The 27,318-nt window shown below is 40.7% G+C and overlaps 1 long non-coding RNA gene across 2 annotated transcripts in view; it reads right to left on the reverse strand.

Annotated features, from left to right (window-relative positions):
- LOC138741209 (uncharacterized) overlaps window positions 1-27,318 on the reverse strand; it is a 130,570-nt gene that overhangs the window by 62,864 nt on the left and 40,388 nt on the right. Inside the window, exons 3-4 of one of the 2 annotated variants that reach the window (XR_011343396.1) lie at window positions 26,771-26,950; window positions 25,552-25,664 (exon numbers count right to left, since the gene is read on the reverse strand). This is a non-coding gene — a long non-coding RNA (uncharacterized lncRNA). The remainder of the gene's footprint in view (window positions 1-25,551; window positions 25,665-26,770; window positions 26,951-27,318) is intronic. The other variant, XR_011343397.1, reaches the window with a different exon arrangement.

Below are 27,318 nucleotides of genomic sequence, written 5' to 3' on the forward strand. Positions count from 1 at the left end.
TTTTTGATTTTCTTGGGAACCAGCCACAAAAGGCACACAGAAAGATCCCACAACATGATTATCTTCGACCTGGCATTTAAGTTGTGAGTTGGCAGCTATAAATTGTAGGATTCTAATTAACCATGATGGAAAAGAGTATGGGGGGGGCACCCGTACCTCTGAGAAGAAAGCCCTGCAAACAGTAGTGTATGTAGCCCAGTACATCGCAGGCAAAACTCTTCCCACCATTGAGAAAATTGACAAGGAACGCTGCTGTCAGAGAGCAGCAGCAATCATCAAGGATCCACACCAGCCAGGACTGCACTGTTCTCGCTGCTGCCATCAGGAAAGAGGTATAGGTGCAACAAGACTCATATCTTCAGGTTCAGAAACAGTTGCTACCCCTCCACCATCAGACTCCTAAACAACAAAGTCAATCAGAGACTAAACTTTGCACATTATTTATTATGGAATGTTTATTTTCTGTATTCCACATTCAGTCTGCTCGTTCTTCTTTGTTTACATTTCTCTCTTTTGTATATATATCTTTTATTGAGTACAGTTATTTGGTCCACTGAGAAGTGGAATTCTGTAGTCTGACAATAAATCTGATTCACAAGTGAAATGTTGCTTCACTTGGAATGACTGTTTGGGGCCATGAATGAGGATGAGGGAGGAGGTGTGGGTACATGTATCATTTCCATGAGTTTAGCAAGTCTTTGTTAAAGGAACAGAATCTTGCAGCATTTAATGCCACAAATAAAATGGAATCTACGATGACTTCAAAACAAATTGCATTCACAACTCATGGATTTTATTCACTAAGAAACTGTTTCTGGCTCCCAGTTCTATTTCCCTGCATTCATTGGAGAAGTTTTTGAACTATAGAGAATTCATTTCTATAAGCTGTGCTACCCTCAATAATCTTTCAGTGCAGAGATTCTTTAAATACTTTTTTACTTGGCAGGTGATTCTGCCTGCAATAATGTGGCACACAAGGTCATTGTCATTGTTTTCTGCTGGAGATTGCTGCATCATGACCCTTTGCTCATACTACACTTCTCCATCAGCCATCAATCTACTGCCCAAAACTCTGAACATCATTCTGCATCCTCATCCTGGTCTACCTCATCCAACTACTTGCCTTTCCCCCCCACCCCTCCCCACCAACCCCCTTTAACTAGTTAATCCAGTTCCTTTCTCTCTCCACCTAGCCTTGACTCCTCTCCCCATCCCTCACCCCCCCACCTTCCTGCAGTCCTCCCCCCCGACCTCTCCACCTATCATCTCCCACCCTCACCACCTACCCTTCCCCCTTTTGTTTGGACATCTCTCATGTTCCCCCACACCTTGATGAACAGCTTAAGCCTGAAACATTGGTGATGTATCTTTACCTTGGCTACATAAAGGCACTGTTTGGCCTGCTGAGTTTCTCCAGCATTTGTGTTTTTTCATCCAACTACCTAGTTGCCAGGATTTGAAGAACTGATTTACAGCGAAAGGTAAAATATGTCAGGACTGTGTCTTTGGGAGCACTTTTGAGTATGGGTGTCTTCATGAATATATGTGTGTGTGTGTGTGTGTGTGTGTGTGTGTGTGTGTGTTCTGTTTCTATGTGCTTATGTGGGTTGGTGCCTGTGTGAGTGTAAAGTGTGTGTGTATATTTAAGTGCATATGTGTGCACACTCTGTTTGTGTGTGTAGGTGTGGGGTATGTGCTTGTGTATGTTGGTTGGTGTGTATAGATTAATGTGTGTGTGTGTTCACTTGTTAGCTTGTGTGTGTGTGTGTGTGCTCGCGTGTGCACTCACATTCACAGTTAAGGTTGATGGTGGATTATATATAATAATGACCATGTGGAGCTGAAGTACAGCCTGCTGGTGAATTTTTTGATTGCCATGGATCAACAAACATTTCCCAATCTTTTCATTCCACATTTTAATTCCTGCATGAGGTTTAGAATTCCATTTGGTGAAGTTCTCTGCAGAAGAGTTCTATGGACAACAACAGTGGTCTGTGTCTCTCTGTTCTGCTATTCTGTGAAACAATTTTGTCTGAAGCCACCATGTTGATTTGCAGCTGGAGTTGCACACAATGCCTTGCACTCCCAGCAGCTGCAGGACCAAGCTCCCTAACACCAGAGGCACTGCAGCCACTGTTGTGTGGCAGGGAGGCTGATCTGGCTGAATGATTGTGCAGTTGCAGTAGATCCTTACTGGCACTGATAAACTGTTAACATTGCATCGTCCTTGAAAAGAGTAAACAGGAATAAATCAACTAATTACTGGTCTATCAATTTCATGCAGGTGGTGTGAAAGGTGGGTTTGCAGGTGCAGCAGGCTATCAAGAAGGCAAATGGAATGTTGGCCTTCATTGCTAGAGGGATTAAGTTTAAGAGCAGGGAGGTTGTACAATTGTACAAGGTACTGGCGAGGCCACTTCTGGAGTATTGCGTGCAGTTCTGCTCTCCTTACTTGAGGAAGGAGGTACTGATTTTTGGAGGCAGTGCAGAGGAGGTTCACCAGGTTGATTCCAGAGATGAGAGGGTTAGCCTATGATTGAGTCATCTGGGATTGTACTCGCTGGAATTTAGAAGAATGAGAGTGAATCTTATAGAAATGTATAAAATTATGAAAGGCATAGATAAGATAGGGGTAGGTCAATTGTTTCCATTGGTGGGGAAGATCAGAACTAGGGGGAATAGCCTCAAAATTCAGGTTAGTAAATTGAGGATGGAGCTGAGGAGGAACTGCTTTTCCCAGAGAGTGATGAATCAGTGGAATCTTGTTGCCCTTTGAAGCAGTGGAGGCCACCTCAGTAAATATCTTTACAGTAAGGTTAGATAGATTTTTACATAGTAGTGGAATTAAGTGATATTGGGATAAGGCAGGTCGGTGGAGATCAGCCCATCATCAAATCAGCCATGATCTTATTGAATGGTGGAGCAGGTTCGACAGGCCAAATGGCCTACTCCTGCTCCTATTTCTTTTATGTTCGTTTGAAAATTAGTGGAATCCAACCTAAGGGAGAGGATAGCTGTTCAATTTGCTGCTTTTTGCAACATGTAGAAGTCTTTTGATTGTCTACCACCAGCTTTAAGATGCAATGGTAACTATGGTCACCTTCCTGTCTGATTTTTTTTAAGATGCATTGAGGGCAGGCAGCAAAGTCCAACCATCAGCGACAGGATGGGTTCAAAAATTATACAAACCTGCGCTTTACGACAAGAATCTGACAGGTCTCTCAAGTTTATGTCTGTAGGATTTGCACTAATACTAGTGATGGTGTGACATCTTCTTCTGAAGCCCAAATATTCCTCTCATGGTCAGAGTATTAGCATAAACCAGAGAGATTGAACAACCTTGTATTCACATCCTGTCAAACTTTGATTCAGCACAATTAATTATCTCTCTTTATTTTTCTCAATGCTGGATGCAACAGTTGATTTATCAGCCTGAGTTTTCTCTTTATACATCAACAATGATTCAATCAATACTGAGCTGTTTACTACACCTTTGCAAAGGCTAACAACTACAAGCAGAACAATGTCAATTTTAAATCCATCTCTCAGCTCCTCAGTTTAAATAGAACAGGAGAATCTTGGGAGAATTTATTTTTAGGTAACTTTTCTATGACAGTAAAACTTAGCATTGATTTCTTTTTAATTCAAATAAATCTGACAGTCATTTGAATGCCTCTATGTTCACTGATAATTACTCAATAACATTTGCAGCTCTGCAGATAATGAACTGTTCATGCCTGCAAGCAGCTTGGTCAAGACAGCATTGATATCAGTTACATTCAACATACAAATGCCAGAAATATCTGGAGAAAATCTAATCAGTCTGCAGACACAGTGGTTGAAGCAAAGACAAAAAGCGGGATAAACTCAGCAAGTCAAAGAGTGTCCTTTACCTAATAAAGATAAAGATATATAACTAACATTTGGGGATTGAGCTCTTCATCGAGATATGGAAAAATGTCAGCAGGCAAAATGGTAGGGAGAGGAACATGGCCCCAAAGGCGGATAAGGGAAGGAGGATACCTCAGGAAGCAGGGGAAGGAGGAATGGCTTTGTGAATGTAGAGAGGGAAGAGGGTGGAAGAGCTAAGGGAAAGAAGACAGGGGGAAAGGGAAGGGAGAGAGAATGGAGAGTAGGTTAGCAGAAACCAGAGATGTCAATATTAATGTCATCTGTTGGAGTGTGCCCAGGCAGAAAATCAAGTGTTCTCCAATTTACATGTGGTCTTGATGGGATAGTACATGAGGTCTTGGATAGACAGGTGAGTATGGGAGTGGAACACAGGATTGAAATGTTTGGCCAATGAGAGATCCCTGTCACTGATGCAGTCAGAGCTAAGATCCTTGTTCCAAGTCTGAATTAACAAGGAACTCACTGCCCCAACTACATAAATACCATGCTTACAAAAATGATGGAACATCACTGCTTCAGGAGTCCAGGTTCAATCTTGACCTTCGGTGCTGTCTGTGGAGTTTGCATGTCCTCACCGTGACTGTGTAAATCATCCTGCATCAGCTATGGGCAGGGACGTTACCTGGCCACTATAAATATAGCCTGGAGTGTAGATGATTGTTAGAATCTGGAGGGGAATGAGTTTGAGGGGAGGAGTTGATGGGAATGGGTGGGGGAGGAGTAAATAAAATAGGATGTGTAAAGATTAGCATAATAATTGGAGATTGTTGAACAACATACACCTGGCAGGTTGAATGGCCTGTTTCCATGGTGTGCGATGTGAAGTTGAGGATCGTATAATCTACCTCATGGCCATGAGCAATGCACAAACTAGGAGAGTGATGAAATGCTCTCCATTTGTTTGAAAGTGCACCTCCAACAGCCCTCAAAGCTCCACACCAACAAGAGTAAAGCAGCATTCATAATCATCCCCCAATGGCCATCAGTGATGTTGGGGATGAATGTGGTAAAGAATTCCAGAGATCCACCACCCTCTGAGAGAAGAAATTTTTCTTCATCTCAGTCCTAAAAAACTTCCCCCTTATCCTTAAACTATGGCCCCTGGTTCTGGTTTTTCCCAGCATTGGAAGCAACCTACCTGCATCTAGTCTGTCTAAACCCTTAAGAATTTTATGTTTCTATAAGATCCCCCCTCAATTTTCTAAATTACAGAGAATACAAGCCTAGTCTATCCAACCTTTCTTCATATGCAAGTCCTTCCATCCCTGGTATCAGTCTAGTGAATCTTCTCTGCACCGCCTCCATGACGAGGATGTCCTTCCTCAGATAAGGAGACCAAAGCTGCATGCAGGTTAAATGTAAATTCAGACACAGCACAGTAACAGGCCATTCTGGCAAACAAGCCTATTCTGCCCATTTACACATGTTTAATCTACAACCCTGCATATGTTTGGAAGGTGGGAGGAAACTGGAGCACTCAGAGGAAACCCGCACAGTCACAAGGACACCGTACACACTCCTTACAGCCAGCGCAGTATTCAAACTAAATCTTTGCTGCCCAAACATGAGCCCTACCCCTCCGTTCCCTGCATATTCATTTACCTATCTAAAAGTCTCGTAAAAACCTGCTTTCATATCTATTTCCACCACTACGCACCGGGTGCCCGTTCCAGCGCGATTTTAGCAACACTGATGATCAATGACACTGATCAACACTGCAATTAATGCAAGAAGAGAAATAAGCTGTACACTGCGTCACAGAATGGACTTGTGGTTCCTTAGATTAAAGAAAAATAACAACGTGAGACACGAGGGCTTTAACCTTATATCTTTGATGCACAGAATTCACGGAAACAAATATCAGAGCACTCATACATCTTCAGAAGCCTAAAATTAATAAAATTATGAAGATGAATTGCAAGATATTTAGCTGATGTGCATTAAATGTAACATGATTATTGATTCACAAAATGTCTTCCATCTTTTAATTCAACAAGCAAAGTAAACAGAAAATGGCAGGACAAAGATTAATAGCAACCTGGAGAGCTTGACATGATTACAAGGCCAACCCACAGGGCTGACTCTCCCAGCAGTGAAGCTCTGCTTCTAAAAGTCATAGTCACACAGTCTCAGAGATCTACAGTGCAGAAACAGGCCCTTTGGCCCATCTTGTTCATGCCTGCCAAACAATTCAGCACAGGTACAGGCTCTTTGGCCTACGTGTCTGTGCCAGATATAACATTCAAATCAAAGTAAAATCTGCTGCTTGCACCTGATAGAGATCACTTCTTCCCCTTTGAAGCACCATCAATAATCACAAAAGACTGAAGTTGTGAAACTGATAGGCTTTTATTAACTGGAATAGCCATCAACCTCATTGATTGATCAAGGCAGAGTGAAATGGGGAACGTGCAAAAGATTGTGGGTAGGATTGGCCATAGGAGGTGTGTCCAGCCGGCAACAGCCGATCATAGCATAACAGTGGTTTACCATATCCTTCATATTCATAGAACATTATAGTAGAGTGAAAACCCTTCAGTCCACGATGTTGTGCCGACCTATGGAAACCTATTCCACGATGATCTAATTTTTTTAAAATCTCACACTGATGACCTTCTATTGTTTTTCCGTCCATGTGCCTATCTAAAAGTCTTTTGAATGTCCCATGTGTCTATCTGGAATTTCTATGTATCAGTTATATTCTGCCCCTAACCCTCTAAACCAGTGGTTTCTCAAATTTTTTCTTTCCACTCACATACCACCGTAAACAATCCCTATGCCATAAGTGCTCTGTGATTAGTAAGGGATTGCTTAAGGTGGTATGTAAGTGGAAAGAAAAATGTTTGAAAACTACTGTTTTAATCGTACCTAATTGACTCGTTATGTGCACGGTTTCATAAATCCAAAGGAAATGGGCCAATGACAATTTTTTCAAACAAAATATTTCAGTAACGATTAAGTCTAGAGCGGTGATTCCCAAACTTTTTTCCCACTCACATCCTACCTTCAGTAATCCCTTATTAGTCACAGAGCATCCATGGCATACGGATTACTGAAGGTGGGATGTGAGTAGAAAGAAAATGTTTGAAAACCACTACTTGTAAGGTAAAAACATCATGAGATGGGACCGGAGAAGGAGTCACCAGTACTAAGGAGTAACAGAATGCAGATGTGACCTTGTACACTCAAGATAAGCTTTGCACTAACAAGAATGATGTGCAGCAGACTAACAGAGAAGGATAGCAACAGTTTATTCATTGGACAATGTAATGGTATGATAATTTACTAAGTACGTATCCTGAGGTATAAAAAAAACACCATTTGCTGATAACGGCAGAATGCGCCTTCTCCAACTAACACTGTTAGTTGCAAGTGTTACAGTCCGGCAATAAAGAACAAAGAACCTTGATTTCGACTCAGTCTGGTGTTTGACTCACTCATTCATGAACAAAGCAGACCTAACATACTCTAAACCTTTCCTTTCAATTTTATGTCCAAGTTTACAACCATCTTACTGCACATATACAATCGTTTCTCCGGACCATGGTGCACACGTATACACACATCATGCACAACACATAATAATCACAGCTATATATGGAAATAAAATACAACATAACTATGCATAAATATTCTGGAATAATTGACTCAATTTCATTTATAAGAAACCCAAATGTCTGGGAAACTTACAGCTATTTCCCAGTTTTAGTCTTTTCAGTCTCTCATGATAATTCAATTTACCTAATCCTGGAAACAACTTTATAAACCTCTTCTGTGCCCTTCCCAACTTTATAATATCCTTTCTACAGCCAGGCAACAAAACGGTACACAATATTCCAAGTGTAGTGTAAGAGCCAAAGGCTCATTATTTACCACAGCCAAGCCAATTCTGCAGGAAGTGACTTGGCACCAACGTATGCGGTTTAAAGCATCCCAGAATGCTGCATATCCACCAAAGAAAGAAATGGAAGAGGAGCAAGCAGAAAGAAAGGAAGCAGTGTTAAAGTGGTCTTACTGGGGCCGGTGAAGACAACTGCAAACTCTCAATAGTGCCTGTACAAGTCAAGGCCAGGAAGGGGAATGCAACAGTGAATACTTATGCATTTCTTGACCCAGGTAGCACTGCGTCATTTTGCACAGTGGGGCTAATAAACAAGCTTAATCTTCAGGGAAGAAAGTCAAGTATTCTATTGAGAACTATGGGTCAATGGAAGGTTGTTAAAACCAGAATTGTTTCAGGCCTAGAGATCACTGGACTGAACAGCAGTGATTTTTGTGATCTCTCAGGCATATATACACTCAGAAAACTATGCCTACACACATAAAATCGATATTGATTGGTGGTTTCATCTGAGGGATGTTCATCTACCAGAAATTGGCTCTGAGATAGGTTTGCTGATGGGCTCAGATATGCCAAAGGCTCTGGAACGACTAGATGTAATATAGAGTGTGGGAGACGGATCTTACACGGTCAAAACCATGCTTTGTTAGACAACTGATGGACCATTAGGAATAAAAATGATAATGGTCAGGAGCCATCAGCAACAAGCGTCAACAGGAGATCAGTTGTGAAACGATGAGCTGTGGGAACAACTGAGTTTCTCAGTGATGACCAAGAACCTTCAAGAGAATTCTTCTTGGATTTAGTCTCAGAATCTGCCAAGCTAGTCAATGACCATTATTGCATTGAATTACCTTTAAAGAAAAGTCCTATGAAGGAGTTGGTAATCCCTTGGACACAAAATCTGATCTAGAAGCTCCAACAACTAGAAGCATTATGGATCTTGAAGCTGGATCTGTTCTTCCTCATCCTAATCACGAACTGGTGGATGTGGCTTCCATAATCCCTGATGCGCAATCTATTCTCCATGATCCAATAGCCAGTTTTGCATCTACTGTTCCTGCTGACGGTGCGATTGCTGAAGTTTTAAAATACAGCCAGAAAGACATGGATGCTGCAATGTGAGCTGTGAAACAAGAGCTCGCTGTCCAGGAAGGTATAACTTTGGAATGGAAACAGAAGCATGAGGAAAGCCTTGCACAGAATGCAGAGATGAGAAAAATTGTTGATGAATATGCTAACAATTGGTTTTCAAATGATGGAGGCCTATAACAAAAAGAATGACGAGTCCAAGGCAGGAGCTAGAGAAAGTAACAGAAAGAAAAGCAAGTCTTGAAGGAGATTAACTCAAATGAAACATCATTTTTTGAGTTGTTCGAACAATTTGAGAAACAAAAGGAGGTACAAGAATGGATGTGTTACATACAGGACCTTCACAGGCTGGAAGACTTTAAGGCTGACAGATGCTTCAAACCCACAAACTTTTGAACTGCATAATTTTGCTGATGCATGGGAGGACGGTTACAGAATTGTTGGTTACCTGTTACTGCATAATAACCATGATCAGATGCACTGAGGCTGTACCTTATTTCCTGTTGTAAGAGCAGAAAATTGATGGTTTAGAGAAGAAGGAGTGAGAGATGTTCTCAAGAATATCTTCCTACAATGCATCCAGATTCCTTATTCAGAATATTCAGAGACTGCAGAAGGAAGAGGGTATTCAATTTCTTTTCAATGGACATACAGCTGAGGACAATGTTATCATGGATAAATGAATTACACAATCCAATTTTTCAAAGCAGAAATGGAAATATATAGACTCCATATTGTGGTAGGCCCAGAGTAGTCAAATTTGTGGATATGCCCATGAACTTGTATGTGCAAATGAATTGTAGAAGGTTAAAGGGTGAAAATGGTACTGAGAATTGTGAAAGAGTTTTGGAAACTTGGTTTGCTGCTTTATTCAATGTGCTGGCCAATTAATCGAATGGATTTTATGTGTGTCTGGCTACCTCAACCTGCAGAAGCACAATGAATATTCCAATATGCATCGGAAATGTAAATGGAGAGCGTGTTCTTGAAAGAGAATTTCCTGACAAAGCTGCTGAAATTAACATGATATCGTAAAGGGCCACAAGTCTGTAGGTGGAATTCAATTTATATAATGCTGTGACTGTGGAAGAAACCCAAAAACTGACTTTATTGTTGTTTTTGGACCTTGCCCCTTGCCCACTACACAGGCTACAGACTTTACTAGTAAGAGTGATGGCAAAGATCACTCTTTTCAAAGCTATGTGCTGATAACTTCTAGCCTAAGAAAAATGAAGAAAGAAGATCTGCATAATTTTGGAATTTACTGTATTTGATTGTTATTTGTAATTGTGTAATTTTTTTTGAGACATAATAATTAGGGGTCGGTGTAAGAGCCAAAGGCTCATTGTTTACTGCTGTCAATTTGGCTGCACGAGTTCTATTTGTTCCAGTCTGCACATGCTATTCATTGGGGGTTTGCGCATGCGTGGGGGTTTTAGGCAGTTGGCAGTTAGCCCATGTTGACTGTAATGGAAGAATAGATGGTGGGTGAGTGAGGGTCCAGTATTCTCTGTTGACCATTATCGAGGGAATAAGATGTTTCATTACCAAAGAAACTGGACATTAGACGTTAGACATTTACTGTTACCAAGTTTAAGAATGTTACCACAGACATTAGGAGTCCTTTTGTGTTAATGGCTAAATCGTTTTTAAAACTCATCTGGACTCCGTAATGAATTCCTTGAGCGTGTCAAGGTAAAGAGCCCATTTAGCCTCTGAACGGCTTTTTTATGGATGGTAGCTTCAGCAACTTCAACATGTGTTCAATGCTCCAATCACTAAAGGTAAGCATCCAAAAACTACCATTCCACTCTGTCTACCACAATCAATAACCATCCAGAAGGCTCATTGGTAGTGATTCCATGGGCACTTTTTATATTGTTCAACTTTATTAACTGACTTACTTTTAAATTAGCAGCTGCCTTGTCAAATTCACATCATGGATCAATATTCTAGAAACCTCATGATATGGCCTCCGTGCTATTGCTCCAAGTTGGTGGCTTCCAATGTAAATTCAGTCTGTATTGTGGCAGATGAGGGAGAGCAGACAGATGAATGGAATTATTGAACCTGAGTTACCCCTCATAAGGTTTCAGAAACCAAGGAAAATGCTGAACCTTCCTCACCTCTTTGGTTACGAGATTGAGTATCCTGGAACTATGGTCATTGGAGTTTAGGAGGATGACATGGGATCGTGTAGAGACATACAAAATAATGAAGAGGAATAGATAAGATAGAAGCAGGGAGGTTGTTTCCATTGACAGGTGAGATTACAACTAGAGGACCGAACCTCAAAACTCAGTGGAGTAAATTTAAGACCGATGAGAAGGAACCACTTCTCTTGGGGTATGGTGAATCTGTGGAATTCTCTGCCCAAGGAAGAATAGAGATAGTCTCATTAAATATTTATAACACGGATACATTTTTGAATAATAGGGGAATTAAGAACATGTGGATATGTGGAGCTGAATTTGCAGCCAGCTATTGAGGAGCAGACTTGATGGGCCAGATAGCTTAGTCCTTCTCCAATTCCTAATCTTCTTATGTATCTAAACTAGGCATTCTCAGCCTTTTTTCTGGCTCTGCCCCCACCCCCTGGACACTGCTCAAAGTTTATGGGCCCCCTTCCCCGTGAGGCAGTCATTTTAGTTTCATCCATACTTCTCTTTGGGACTGTCTTCCTTCCCCTGCAGCTCCTCCCCCCCATCATTTTGTTCATAACTTGATGAAGGGCTTCAGACCCAAACCGTTGGTTATGTATCTTTATATTTGCTATATAAAGGACACTGTTTGACCTAGTGAGTTTCTCCAGCATTGTGTTTTTACTTCACCCACGATGTTTGTAGACTTTCGTGTTTTACCTCGTGTTTTCAACTTCTGAATTACTGCAAAACTAAGGAATGATGGGTGCTCTTGGACATAATTCAGAATCAACATCAATGTCAATACATTTACCATATGACCTCAGGCAACAATTTATCATCAATTTATTATTTCTCCTCTGAATCAGACATCCATTTCTTCATGCAGATTTTGGCAGAAATAATAATGCTTTATAACAACAATCCAGGTTAAAACCTGCAGTGAATTAATTCTGATGGAATTCCCTTCACGGTGTTTTCAGTTTTGATGTACCACTAAGCACTCCTTCATGGGGTAGTTCCTTTACATTTCTGAGATCAGTGGGTCAGTGTTTAATGCTCTGTGAAATTAATATCAGTTAAAAGTCCTGGGGAGAATTTGGCCATGGGAGAAGGAGCACTGTATATGCATGGTGAAGCTTTTAACATTTCATGGAGCAATGAGAAATCTGGTGGGATTGTTCGTGGAGAACGTACAATGCTGAAACTGCCTGCTGAATGGAATTAGGAAGAGGGAAATAATTTTGCTCACCCTTCTCTATGACGAAGATCTGTCTGAGGTCCCCAGAGGATGCAGGAAGACACAAGGGGATAAGATAGATGCAGGTTCGAGGATAGAAGAGAAAGAAGCTTAGAAGTAATAGGGGAGAGAGCAGAGGGCAAGAAAGGAAGCTCTCTAATAGATGGAGATGGAGGGAAAGAGACAGGGGGACAAGGAAAAAGAGTGACGGGGGAGAGGGTTAAGGGAAATTGGAGATGGATATTGATGTAATCTAGTTGGAAAGACTGCTGAGACTGAATGCAAGGTGTTATTCCCCTAATTTGTGGGAGGCCTTGGTTTGGCCATACATGAGGCCATGGCAAACATGTCAGCATGTGTAGAATTGAAGTGGTTGGCTCTGTTGCACCAGACAGGGCAAAAGTGCTCAACAAAGTAATCTTGAATACATTCTTTTGAGTGAGCTAGCCATCAGTGGAGATGGTTACAGAACAATTATTGATCAATGGAATATATTATTGGTGTACATTATACTAGTTTTTTTTTTAAATGCATTGTGGTGCGGTAGACTCTGTTATAATTTCTTCAAATTGGGTTGAGATTAAATGTTTAATTTTCAAATTTTGTATCTGCCACTCATTTTAAAAATGCTTTTGATTTCAGCAAATAATCAGTATTTAAATCAAGTGGAGAAAATTGTTTTTTTTGGGGGTGCAAAGACCCTCACCAAAACATTTCTCTTCAAATACTTTAAATCATCTTTCCCAATCTCACAGATTTTTATAAAATTGCAGGCTACTTTGCATTTTGTACTTGTTCACATTTCCTGATCACTCGATTTGAAATGAGTTTTTATTTCTCTAATTTTTCATATCCAGATGTTGTGGGTGATGGAACAAATTGTTACCTCAAACAACCCATCGGGAACTACTATTGACCATGAATTTAAATGAGACACTGGAATCGAGTGCAATGCACAAACATGTTGGGAAACTCAGCAGGTCACACAGCATCCATAGAAAGTAAAGGGTAACCAACCAAAATGTAGGTTACCTTTTATTTCTTACAATGCTTCATGACCTGCTTAGTTTCTCCCAACATATATGTGCATTGAAGTTACTGATCACCATGTAATCTCTCAGGTCATTATTGTGCTGACCTGTTCAAGAATCAATTGACTTCTCATTGTGTGGTAATTTTATGATCCTGGTGAATCATTAAGTCAAGTCAAGTCATGTTTATTGTCATCTGATTATATAACCTGACGAAACAGCATACAACCATGCATAATTCACATACAGACAACAATACATATGCAAGACAAGTATTTAATCTATACAAATAAATAAATAAATATTGTTTCATGAATATGAGAGCCTTGGATGATTAGTGCGAGCAGTTCCTTTGGTCGTTCAGCGTTCTCACTTCCTGTGGGAAGAAGCTGTTCCTCAGCCTAGTGGTGTTGGTTCCGATACTCCTGTATCTCTTCCCCAACAGGAGCAGATGAAAGATGTGGTGTGCAGGGTAGTAGGGGTCCTCAACTATTTTGCGTGCCCACTCAGACAACATGTCGATGGGGGGAGGGATACTCCTGGGCAGGGGTAATTGCCCAAACCCTCAATTTTTTTTTGAAGGATTGGCACTCATTAATGAATACAATCTCAGACTTTCAAACACAAACTTGAATTCAAGTGTGAAACATAACTTGTAAAGTCCAAACCAACCTTTATCAATTGATAAATTGTCAGCCGGAGTAACAGGGATCTCCCAGTGGCTATCAATTTCAATTCATTGCTTCATTCATTTGGATCTATGGTCTCATGCACTGCCAGACTAAGACCAGCTGCAAATTGAAGGAACAACCCCTCATATCCCATCTGGCCTCTCTGCTCTTTCCAATTGGATAGCATTAATGTCGACTTCTCTGGTTTCCGTTTGCAATCCCTGCCCCCATCTTTCCTCTCACTCTGTCTCTCTCTCTAGCCCCTTTCACACTTGCAAGTGGTCCCAGTAATTTATGGCCAATTGGCCTTTAAAGTGTCCAGTGTGAAAAGAAAATTGTCTCAACATCAGTGTCAGATGACATCATCTCACACCAGGGATTGACAGCCTCGACCCCGGGTACAATTCCCGGCATCTGCAGATGCCAGCATTGCAATCAGGTGAGTGTAGAATGGACAATTGCATTGTGGGATTGAAATGGCCCAAGTTTTTGCATGAGTGCAGGAACATGAAGGAAGAAAAGATTAAAATGAAAGTATAAACTTTGCCAATGGAAAGTTGCAGCGGGGGAGAGACAGAGATGCAGAGAGACAGAGACAGAGAGAGGAAATAAATAGTAATAAATAGGAACAGCAGACAATTTTTAAACAGCTTTGGAAAGTTGGTAGTGCTATAGTGCACAATTTATAAAGACTGCAGGGAAAAAGCGATGGCAGACCTGACTTCCCAGAATGCCATGCGGCACAGAAGCCCCTCCATGAGTGCTCCATGCATGCAGTCAAGCACACAGGCCTTTCTTTGTCGCAAGGAATTCTGGGAGGGCAGGTCTGCCATCATTTTTTCCCACAGGACTTATAAATTGTGCACGATAGCACTACCAACTTTCCCACGCTGTTTAAAAATTGTCCACTATTGCTATTTATTGCTAGCATTTTCCCACGGTCCGTTATAAAGGTTTATATAGGTCAGTACCACAACGACAGGTGCTGAAGGGCTCATACTGGGCTGTACATAAAGCTTAATTATGTTATAATTAGGCATGATTAATTTTGTTCAAATATAAGATCATAATACATTGATCAGGATTTAGGGCAGGTCCACCGTCACTTGATGCATCATGACATCACCAGTAGAAGGAAGAACAGTCATAACCCTGGGAAAGTGTCAGTGTCCAAGTTAGGAGTGGTCAAGTGTGAAAAGCCAAATCCCCATCCCTATCCCAGGACACTGAACGGCCGATTTAGTGGGACACAAGTGTGAAGGGGGATTCTCTCTCTCTTCCATTTTCCCTCTGTTTCCTTTTCCCCCAGCTCTGCTTTCACAGAGCCAAAAACAACTCCTCACCCTCCCCTAAGTAGTTGGCCTATTCAGAACCCCTTTTCTCCTGCACCAGTCTTTGAAGCAGATCTTCACTTCTCTGATCTTATTGAGCCATGTGTCTCAGCCAACAATTGAGGGATTATTATATTTTTGCTTCTCTGATTTAATTTAAATGCCCCATGGACATCTTCATCATGACCTCTTCCATAGACCTCTCTATTTTCTGTCATGGGCCACAGCCATTGGACCCTTTCCTTCCCATTTCTCTTGCTGTTCTGAGAAAGTGGCTTTCAATTGTGGCACAATTGGTTGAAACATTAACCTGAAGCCCGTCTGCCCTCTTGTGTGAATCTACAGTATTGCAAGCACTATTCCAGTGTTAATTATTCTCATTATGTGAAACAAAAGAGCACAGTTAATGCGCTACAGATACCTGATACCATTGTGAGGGCTTAACTGGGAGGTCTGAAAATGGAGCTGATAGCTCACCTATGTCCTTAGGCCTCTGTACCCCACTCTGCAACTGTACCCTTGACTTTCTCATTGAAAGCCTACAGTTAGAACAAATTGGAAACAACGTCTCCACCTCGCTGATCATCAACACAGGCGCACCCTAAGAATGCATGCTTAGCCCACTGCTCTACTCGCTATGCATCCATGACTGAGTGGCCAGGCACAATTCCAATCCTATCTACAAGTTTGTTGATGACACAACAGTTGTCAGTAGAATCACAAACGGCAATGAGGAAACGTACAGGAGGGAGATAGATCAGCTCGTTGAATGGTATAACGACAACAACCTTGCGCTCAATGTCAGCAAAACCAAGGAGATTATTGTGGACTTCAGGAGGAAGTCAGGGGAATACAACCCAGTCCTCATCGAGAGCTCAGTAGTGGAGAGGATTAAGACTTCAAATTCCTGGTTGTCAACATCTCCAAGGATTTGTCTAGAGCCTTCATATTGATGCAGTCACAAAGAAGGCTCACCAGCGGCTAAATTTTGTGAGGTGTCTGAGGTAGTTTGGTATGTCACTGAAGACTCTCGTAAACTTCTACAGGTGTACCGTGGAGAGCATTCTGGTTGCTTGATCACTGCCTGGTATGGAGACGCCAACTCTCAGGTCAAGAATAAACTCCAACAGGTTATTAACTCAGGCTGCAACATCACACACACCAGACTTCACTCCATCGAGTACATCCACATGAGGCAGCCTCTATCCTCAGCCCACATGACCCCGGCTACCATCTCTGCTACCACTGGGGAAAAGGTAGAGGAGCCTAAAGACGGGCACTCAGCAATACAAGGACAGCTTCTCCACGCAGCCATCAGATTCCTGAATAATCGATGAATCAAAGACACTGCTTTATTGTTATTATTGTCTTATTTTTATTTTTTATAGTAATGTCATAAGACGCTCATAATATGTATGTTTGTACTAAGATGCTGCCGCAAAACACCAAGATTCATGACTTGTTCATGACAATAAATCTTGATTTTAGTTCTCATTCTGTCCTTCTCATTGACTGGGCTTTGCAGGACCTGGTGGGAGTTAACTGTGCACAATTGTATTACAATTCTCTCAACCAAAGAGTAATTTGCTTGAAGTTTGTTTGGGAAATTTGCTCTGTATATTCAGTTTTTCTTACTCAAGTAAAAGCACAATGCTGGAGAAACTCAGCAGGTCAAACAGCATATTTAATGCAGCAAAGATAGATACATAACCAATGCTTCAGGGCTGAGGCCTTCATCTGAGCTATTTAAAATATGCTATTTGAACTGCTGAATTTCTCTAGCATTGTGCCATTATCAATCACGACATCTGACCACTTTTGTGTTTACTCCTTCCTTATCCAAGCCTTTGAATTAACCATTGTTACGAGCCCAGAGGACCCCAAAACCCAGCAGCAATAGATATTCACCAAGATAAATGGTTGCTTAAACAAAAGTTGCTTTTAATTATCTTTAAAACATGAAAACAGAATCACACTTTAACTTATCACTATTGACTTAACTAATCTAACTTAACCCCCTTCTAATTCTAAGCACACGTGTATGTAATGTGTGTGTAAGTTCAGAAAAGTTCTTTGGTTCACAGTCCAATCTCACTTCTCATCCCTCTAAGTTCACTGGTTGCAGGCAATTCTTATACTCTGCACATAATTTAACATTTATAAAGTTCATTAGGTTTTGGTGCTTGAAAGGTACCAGTCAAGAAGGTTCTTGTCGATTTTCAGAGAGAAATTTGTTGTTCCAGGACATCTACAACTGATTACTTTTAATGAGCCACTCCAGTGTCTTGCTGGTGAAACTTGCCCCATCAGGGTTCTCCAGATGATAACCTCTTTCTTTCAGGTCACCACAGAGTTCCTTTTAGTTTCTCTTATTCCAAGTGAAACCTTAGACAGCCAGTCCTCTCCTCTTGCATGAACCACAAGGGCTTTGACCAGGCTGAACCAAGAACCTGTTTTCCAAATGGAGTTTTCCACAAGCTTGCCAGCTTGTCCTGTTCTAGTCCCAGCTGCTGTTTCTGGCTGTAACACTCTAGAAGTGATCTCTCTCTCTCTCTCTCTCTCTCTCTCTCTCTCTCTCTCCCCCCACACCCCACAGAGAGAAAGCCTGTTTGGCTCTCTCTGCTTGCAAAACCACATGACCCTCAGAATATCTCCAGACAATCTGTGGCTCTAACAAGCTCTTTCATCTGTTGCCTTCTTCAAACAACAATCCATTAGTGAAGTGTCTTTGGCACTCTCCAAAGCTCTTGAAAAGGCTGTGGGGCCAATATGTCTAGCATTAGTAGAGCTCCAGTATTTCAAATAAGATTTGTTCTAAAGAGTTTGTATGTGACCTACTCTAACAAACCTTTCCCAATTTATCTCCCAAAAACATATCTATATGCTCTTTCACACCATCTATAACCACCAGCCCACCATACTTCATATCAAAACTGGTGAAACAATTTTGTTTTCATTAATGTTTGATTGTATTAATTTTTATTTTAAAAATTGTTGATTTTACAGTGGTGCCTTTTAGTGAGTCACTTTCTGTTTTAACAAAAATAACCAAAATACCCCATTGATATGATCAACGGTAAGATCCATTCTCAGTCTCACGTTAGAAATCAGGGAAAGAGTTTAGCTGTCATTCATTTTATGATGCTAATTGTTTGCATTCATTCATTTATGGAAGTAATAACATCGGTAAATGTGCTCAATTTAACAGCCGTCAGGTGCTGGTTATAGTTTGTTAAATACATGAAAAAGATATTTAAATTGAAATGGTTTTTTTCCAGAAAGAGTATGAATGCAGATGAATTAATGATGCAAAGCTGACTGGATGAATCATTGAGTCTGAATCTTTATTGCATAAATCTGCAAGAAGACAACTCAATGCATTCTTTGTTTGTGCTTTAAGCATTTTGTAAGAGGTAAATTGTTCAAAATTGATAAATGAAAAGAAAGTGAACAAATTATTCTGTCTGTTGGTTCATGATAAACCAAAATCTCACTGTCAGGGCAATCTGCCAGAAATTCCTCCACGATTTTGCAGAAGATCAAAGGATACGGTTTTCCTCTGCAATTGCACCTTCAGCCAAACTGACATAAACATCATGTATGTGTGGGTGGATACTCTCACCTTCAGGTACTTTAATATCCTGTCAAATTCAAGCCCACATCCTTGGAAACAGCCTTTAGTATAAAGACAAGGAAGGGTTCTTTTCATTTCGATTCTGTCTGGAACTCCTGAAGTTTGTCAATCATCGCCAACAGGAAAAACATAAGCAATGTAACATCTTTAGGGATATTTTCTAGTGGCTGACTCTGCCAAACATCTTACCCTGATTCAATTCTTGTACCTCCTGTGGACTGATTACACTGTCTCTCTTCTCATTCCAGGAGGACTGTCAAGTTCCACGTATAAGAGCAGGGGAGGGCCATTTAGTTTCACATTTCGGGTAGATCATTTGGGAGTATAACAGCTTATTGGTCCATAAAGAAATGAGAGATAATTATCATATAACAGGAATACAAAACTGTCAGTGGAGGATAAAGTTCTGCCTGTGAACGTGGTGGGGTAATAAGTTAAGACACTCTCCCCATGGAACCATTCCTTACAATGAAGAAATAGTAAAAACTGCCATCAGATATTGATTGGAAACAATGCTGGATAAACGAACATTGAGAATAAGAAGTTATTTTTACCATTAGTGCTTTTGTTCCTGGCCATTATAATCTTTGTAGTTGCAGAAGAAAGACTTTGTGGAATCTTTATTGTAATTTCATTGAAAATGCGGTTTCACACTCAGTGCTTTAAAAATTCTTCTAACAAGCACCACTTGCTTCATTGTTCATAAACCTTCGATAGTGACCTCCAGAGATAATCTTTCCTTTTTGCTTTACACAGCCACACTCCACATCAAGCAAATTCCATTGAACAGAGTGCAATCTGCTGCACTGACATTTTACACTAAAAATAACAATGCCTCGGTGAAAAATGAATTGTTAAACTGCCTCTGTTTCTCAGGGAATATGACATTAAATATCATATCATGCGCCGGCAGCATTTTCAAGTGACTTACCATGAAAATAGCCTTTTTTCATTTGTGAAGCAGTAATAGTGTAGAAGTGAAGGCTGCTATACTGAAGAACAAGACTCATCATCTTAGACTAAAGTTTAGGCTCAGCTCCAGAAGACCTTTAAAGCTGCAGATACTGACCAGTTATCAAGGATGGATTGATAGAGTTAACCACCAAGGTACATCCTTCAGGCCAAACATCTTCCAAACCTTCTGAACCATATCACTTCTCGGTTTCTTTTTCTTCTAACCTCCCACCTCTATCCAACTATGACCTCTTGCCTGTTAGCCTGGGCTCCAACACCTTTCCATTCCTCCTCTCTCTCCTCTCCTCCTCCCTCCATCTTTTTATTCAGGCATCTACCTGTTTTTCCCTATAGCATTGAAGGGCCCAAACCCAATAGATTTGTTACCTTTTTTCTTCCTATGGATGCTGTGTTTTTCCAGCACATTTGTGATCTGTAGTATAACTGGGACCCTATTTGTTTTCCTGAGCTCAATTTTTACTTCACTGGTACTCATAACTGGTACAGTTGGAGACAAGGATGAAGCAATCCCAGTACTTCATCAAAACGATTTATTGCCAGGCAATGGAATAAATCCAAAAATGTCCTTTTACAACTGGTCACATGCAGTGAGCTGAGATGTCTCTTGCAGTGATGGGATTTTTGATGGTTCTATGTTTATTGCCATGAAGACTGCTTATGTACCAGCTTTTACCATCCCTACCTGCTTCATCTGGATACCTCAACAACTGAATAAAAGATTTGCAAGGCTAAGTAAAACACAACTGAAGCTAGAATGTTGTCCTAAGAACTATAAGAATAACTTCATAAAAGTAGTCAGAATAGAGGCTGTTAGAGACTTGCAGGTGAAGTACATTGACCAAATGTCAACCTTACAATGGAACAGGGGATTATACTATAGAATGTTAGATGTTGAACTCTCTGGGCAACAAAAAGGCAATGATGAAGGTTGCTTAAAATGAGAATCAGATGAGAATTTGAGTAAAAGAATGAGACCAGGATGTTATTCACCCCACTGATTTTATGCTGGCACCACTGGTATCTGGCACCTACAGGGATTAGTAGATGCTGGATAATCAAGTTTTGTCATTTACTTGAGACTCACTCTTACAATGCCTAACTAAAACCTTTTAAGTTTAAAATCATTTTGAAGGACTGATCTCTCACAAGAAAGGGGAATTCTGTCAAAAGTCAATTTGATATATGATCCTCTAGGAATATTAGCACCAGTAGTCCTGACTGCTAAGAAGATCCTACAATATTTGTCTGGGAAAAAGATTGGTTGAGATGGCATGATACCAGACTCCATTGTACAGGACTGGATGTGTTGGATTTAGGATCTTCATAGACTAGAAGAGTTCAAGATTGACAGATGATTCAAACCCACAAGTTTTGGAACTGTGGCATCTGCTCAATTGCACCATTTTGCTGACACCTGAGAAGATGGTTACGAAACTGTTAGTTACCTGTTTCTGCATGATAACCAGGATCTGATACATTGTGGATTTGCAATGGGAAAGGCCAGAGTGCCTCCATTAAAACCAGCCACTATCCCTCAAATGGAGTTGACAGCTGCTACCATGGTGAGCAGAATGGACACAATGTTGAAAAGAGAGTTGGAGATGGAAGAAACAGATTCCATATTTTGGATTGATAGCACCTCTGTGCTCAAATACTTCAACAATAAAACCACAAGGTTTCAAATTTGCATGGCTAACAGAATCACTGAAATTGATAAAGTCTCATGACCAATAGAGTGGAGATATGGTAACACAGTTAACAATCCTGCCAATCTGGCTTCCCAAGGTTTGAAAGTCAAGTCTTTTCTGAAGAAAGAAATGTAGGTGTCTGGACATCGGTTTCTTCTACAGCCTTAGGAAGAGTGGCCTCAAAATCCTGATAAATTAGAAGAAATTTTACCAAAGGACCCTGAAATTAAGTGTAAGACTGCAAATGCTGTTCAGATAATGTCTGAGTAATTGGATCCAGTTACACACATAATCCATTACTTCTCATCCTGGAATCATCTGAAAAAGGCAACAGCATGGATGCTCAGACTTAAAAGATTGCTTCTGAATCATAGCAGAAAGAAAGATACAAGATTCCTGCACAATTTCAATCAGATAACATCCATCAAAGAGATCTACCACAAAGGAGGCAAGAAATCTTGACACTCAGGAAAACGGTGGTCTCACAGTTGAATAAGTGGTTAATGCTGAAAAGGTGATGATCTGCTTTTGCCAGAGGAAGAAATTTGCCGATGAAATTTCAAGCCTAAGAAAGGAATATTAAAAAGACAAGCCACATTTGTAAACTCAACCCCATTCTGGAGAATGGTGTATTAAGAGTTGGTGGGGGTCTTAGTAGAGCAGCAATGCCAGAAGAGATGAAGCATCCTGTCATACTGGCCAAGGATCTTTCATCTCTGATTTGATTCTTTGGCACATTCACAAAGATCTGGGCCATAGTGGTCGCAACCATATGTTATCCAATCTACAGCAAAAAAATATTGGATTACTGGTGCCACTGGGTCAAGCAGAAAAATTATATCAAAATGTGTTTGTCGCTGTGTAAGTACTCACCCTGGACAACAGCAGAGGGCATATTTGCCCTTCAGACAAAATCTTAAAAGCACAAAGATTTCAAGGATTTGGGAAAAGATGAGTCGTAAGGAATACAGTTACCCGGAATTCAAGCAACCGACAACCTCAAGCAACTGGCAAAACATTGAGAAAAATAAATAAATATGTAACTAAAAGTTAACATTGTAAAAGTAAACATTCTCTGAAGTAACACATAAATCTTTGGTGAAGATGAGAGAAAATATTCAGCCAGTGGAGTGCCTTAGTCATGCTTTGATCGTAGCGGATGTTTTAATAAAGTTGTGTTTGAATAAAATGGCATTGCCAAGATAAAAAGCTGGTTGATGTTGCTCGCTGTTGGGGTGACTCTCTTAAAGTGTCTCCTTATCCCTGCTTAGTAAGAGTCCTCATGTTTATTAGTATATTATTACATATATTAGTAAGACTTTATCTATAAACTTGGGGGAGGGGGTATAATTATCATGTTAATATTCATCTGCTGGGTGGCTCCATGGAGGGGGAGGAACATGCAGATGCAGTGGCAGTTAAATGCTTTCAAAGAATGTGACTGAAAATAAAGTAAAATGCTTTAAGGTTTATATTTTCATGCAAATAAAACTTTCTCAGTGTAAGTACAGTATAGTATTAGTGTCTTTTGAACAGCTTATTCTTAATGCAATTTTTAGTTAGGCATTGTAAGAGTGAGTATCAAGCAACTGATAAAACTTGATTATCCAGCATCTACCAATCCCTGTAGGTGCCAGATACCAGAGGTTTCACTGTATTTGAAAAATTAGTTCAAAGAGCATTGTGCACCTCACAACCTGTCCACAGGAAGGTCATCATGGCCCAAGTCCAGATTCTTCGTTTCTTTTGCTCTCTCTGTTTCAGGTATGGCAGCCAACACATGACAACTGTTATTTATCCATTTGATAAGTAGAAAGCCTCCGTTGAAACAGATCACTCGCAGCTCATGAATGCTTTCAGACCAGTGTATCCTGATTATTCCCAGCAGTGTAAACAGTCACTCTATCAAATCCTGCAAGTATATGATCTCCTCGAAGAAATCTTACTGAATTCTTTCTGTTATAATGAGGACAATCCAACTTGTAAAAATCAGCCCATAATTTTTGTCTTAGCGGAGTGCATTTGTTGGGAAAAAAATCATTCTTGGAGTAAGTGCAAATACTTTGGAATGGGAGATTCCCATTCTTTGGTTGTCTCTGAACCATGCACTTACCTGCTTAAAGATTTTCTTGGGCATTTAAAAAAAATTGCTGCTGAATTGAATGTGCTCTTTGTGCGATCTACAGGAGTCTGTGAATTGTACTTCACACTTCCAAAATTGGGATCCATTGATAGTAACTTGGTCATTTGTGCGCATCAGTTTGCGATGTGCACTTGACAAATTGGGCACAAGAATCTTACTCTTTGGCTTGGCTTAGATTTATGGAGGGGTATGTCCACATCTGCTCAGGCTCATTGGTGACTGACAAGTTTGATGCGGGACAGGCAGGCATGGTTGCAGCGGTTGCAAGGAAAAATTGGTTGGTTGGGGTTGAGTGTTGGGTTTTTTCTCCTTTGTCTTTTGTCAGTGAGGTGGTCTCTGCGGTCTTCTTCAGAGGAGGTTGCTGTCCGCCGAAATGTGAGGCGCCAAGATGCACGGTTGGAGGCGATATCAGCCCACTGGCAGTGGTCAATGTGGCAGGCACCAAGAGATTTCTTTAAGCAGTCCTTGTACCTCTTCTTTGGTGTACCACTGTCTCGGTAGCCAATGGAGAGCTCGCCATATACATGATCTTGGGAAGGTGATGGTCTCCCATTCTGGAGACATGACCCACCCAGTGCAGTTGGGTTTTCAGTAGCGTGGATTCGATGCTTGCGGACTCTGCCAGCTCGAGTACTTCGATGTTGGTGATGAAGTCACTCCAATGAATGTTGAGGATGGAGCGGAGACAGCGCTGATGGAAGTGTTCTAGGAGCCATTGGTGATGCCGGTAGAGGACCCATGATTCGGAGCCGAACAGTAGCATGGGCACAAGAATAGCACATGCCAATAAGGACAAATTACTGTTCAAATTATTGTAGTACCCAGTAAAGAATGCTCAGAGGTTTGGACATCAGCTCACAATTTCACAGAACATTTTTATTCCAAGCATCATGCAAGTACTAAATAAAAAGCCCATCCCAGAAAAGAAAGGGTGGAAATATGTTAGGACATAGTACAGTTCTTTGCCTCATCTAAAGATATGCGATGACTGCAGTTTCTCTACATTTCCATCGTTTTCCATAAGCTAGGTGCATTGATTGCTGAAATTCTTCTATTTGTGTCCAGGCGTCTGGAACCTTGCCACGGGGGAAGAATCCTTGCCACGGGGGAAGAATCATTTCCCTTTTGTTCTAATGCAATGCACAAGCCCCATTATCTTGCCAGTATTCCACTATTAGTATTCACTTCAGGTATAAACCCAGTTTCTTCAGAAGCTCAACTGAAGTGACAAGAGTGCCCTCACCACAAATTGCTTTAGCAGGACTGAATTTTGGAGTCTTTTCATCCTTTGTGCTTCTGACATTTCAGCAAATTTCAGAGGTTACAAATGTATCCACAGGAAAAATGCTATTGTGAACTCTCATCAAGTGTGCTTTGGTTCTGGGATTAAATTAAAATGTTACAAAATATGGAAAATGCCTCTCATTCCAATCCTGTTTCCCCAAATAAAAGCATTTTATAATCCCATGCTGAAAATAATTCTGCATCCCTGCAGCCTTTATGTCAATGCAGAACTCTAATGGACTATCTAATCTTTATGCCCTATAGTGTAGGAGCCAGCAGGGTGATCTTATAGAGATCTATAAGATCATGAGGGCCATGGATAGTGAATACTCTCAGTCTTTTTTTTCCCCAAGGATAGATGATTCTAGAACTAGAGGCCATAGGTTTAAGGTGAGAGGAGAAAGATTTAAGAGGGACCCAAGGGGGAACTTTTTTCACTCAGTAGGTGGAACAAGCTACCAGAGCAAACTGTAGAAGCAGCAGAGTTCTGGCATTCAAACTATGATTGCACAGATGTATGGATAGAGCATGGAAGGATATGAACCAAATGCAGACAAATGGGACTCACCCAGAATGCTATCTTGGTCAGAAGGATGAGTTGGGCTGAATGGCCTGTTCTGTGCTCTATGGTTCTCCATTTGATTGCTGTTTTGAAACCTTGGTATCCAAAAATTGATACTCCTATAACATGGAATATAACAGTGATACATCTCATTGATTATCAAGCATTTAGATGCAATGAGCTCAGAGAATGACTAACAAAGTTGATCTTGTTTCTATCATTATAAATTTTAATTTTAGACATAGAGCACAGTAACAGGCTCTTCCTGCCCACAGGCTCGTGCCACCCGATTACGCCCAATTGACCTATAATCCCCATACAATTTGGAAGGTGGGAAGAAGCTGGACTAACCAGAGGAAACCCATATAAACATGGGGAGAATGTACAACTCCTTACAGGGAGTGCTGGATTCTAATCAGTGTCCCTGCTGCTGTAACAGCGTGGTGCCAATCACTAATTAACCACTTTTTTACAATTGTTAATATAGTTACCAACTGATACTTTCATGATCCAACAATTTGAATTAATGCATAATTTATTCTGTGAATAAGAGCCACAAAGTAATTGAAAGTGATTTATCTTTACAACTTAATCCCGGTGTCACTGAACTTCAGTTTTTCTTTCAGATTCAGAAACTCATTGCCACAGAAGGTCTCATTGCTGTGTGCCTGATCCAAAAAAATTTATTCCAATTAATTCCACATTCAGTCCTTTGCATTTCAGTAATAGAATATAAAATATGATGATGTCTATGGTCAGAGTAAATGCAATCAGGCTTTTCCCGCTGAGGTTTTGTGAGATACAAACTAGAGCACATTGGTGAAGGGTGAAGGGGGAAAAATTTAGGGGGAACAATAGGGGGAATTTCTTCAGAAAGTGGTGGAAGTATGGAACAAGCTGCCAGCTGAAGTGATGAATGCAGGCTCCATTTTAACATTTGGATACATAGGTGGGAGGGGTATGGAGGGATATGGAATGGGTCAAGTCAGTGATTCTTCGCAGAATAATAATTCAGCACAGACAAGAAGGGCCAGAGGGCCTGTTTTATGTGATGTAATGTCCTATAGTTCTATAGTTTGCTAACCCTTTCCAGGCAGACATTACATCTGTCCTACAACAAGCGCAATCTTCACAACAAGGTTTCTGGTCAGCTAATACTCTCCTCAAGGGATGATTCTAAACATACCAACTGGACCTACTCTAGTTTCTACATTTTACTTCTTACCCAGAACATTTGGGGAAATGCTGTATTTTCACCAGTCCTTCCCTCTGCATGCAGCTCTGATCTTGCTTGAGACAGAATGAACTCGCCTTGGCAGTGGTGCAAATGAGGTTCACCAGATTGATTCCAGAGATGAGGGAGTTCACCAATGAGGAGAGATTAAGTTGCCTGGGACTATATTCACTGGAATTTAGAAGAATGAGAGGGGATCATAGAAACATATAAAATAATGAAAGGAATCGATAAGACAAAACCAGAAAAATTGTTTCCACTGATCGATAGATCTAGAACGAGGGAACATAGCCTCAGTGGATTTAACAGCAATGAGGAGGAATTACTTCTCCCAGAGAGTCATGAATTTGTGGAATTCTCTGCCCAAGGAAGCAGTAGAGGCTGCCTTATCAAATACATCTAAGATACAGATAGATATATTTTTGCATAGTAGGGGAATTAAGGGTTAAGGGGAACAGACAGGTAGATGGAGCTGAGTCCATGACAAGATCAGCCACAATCTTATTGAATAGTGGAACAGGTTCGATGGGCCAGAGGCT

The sequence above is a fragment of the Narcine bancroftii genome, chromosome 8, assembly GCF_036971445.1.
Source record: "Narcine bancroftii isolate sNarBan1 chromosome 8, sNarBan1.hap1, whole genome shotgun sequence".
Taxonomy (NCBI): Eukaryota; Metazoa; Chordata; class Chondrichthyes; order Torpediniformes; family Narcinidae; genus Narcine; species Narcine bancroftii.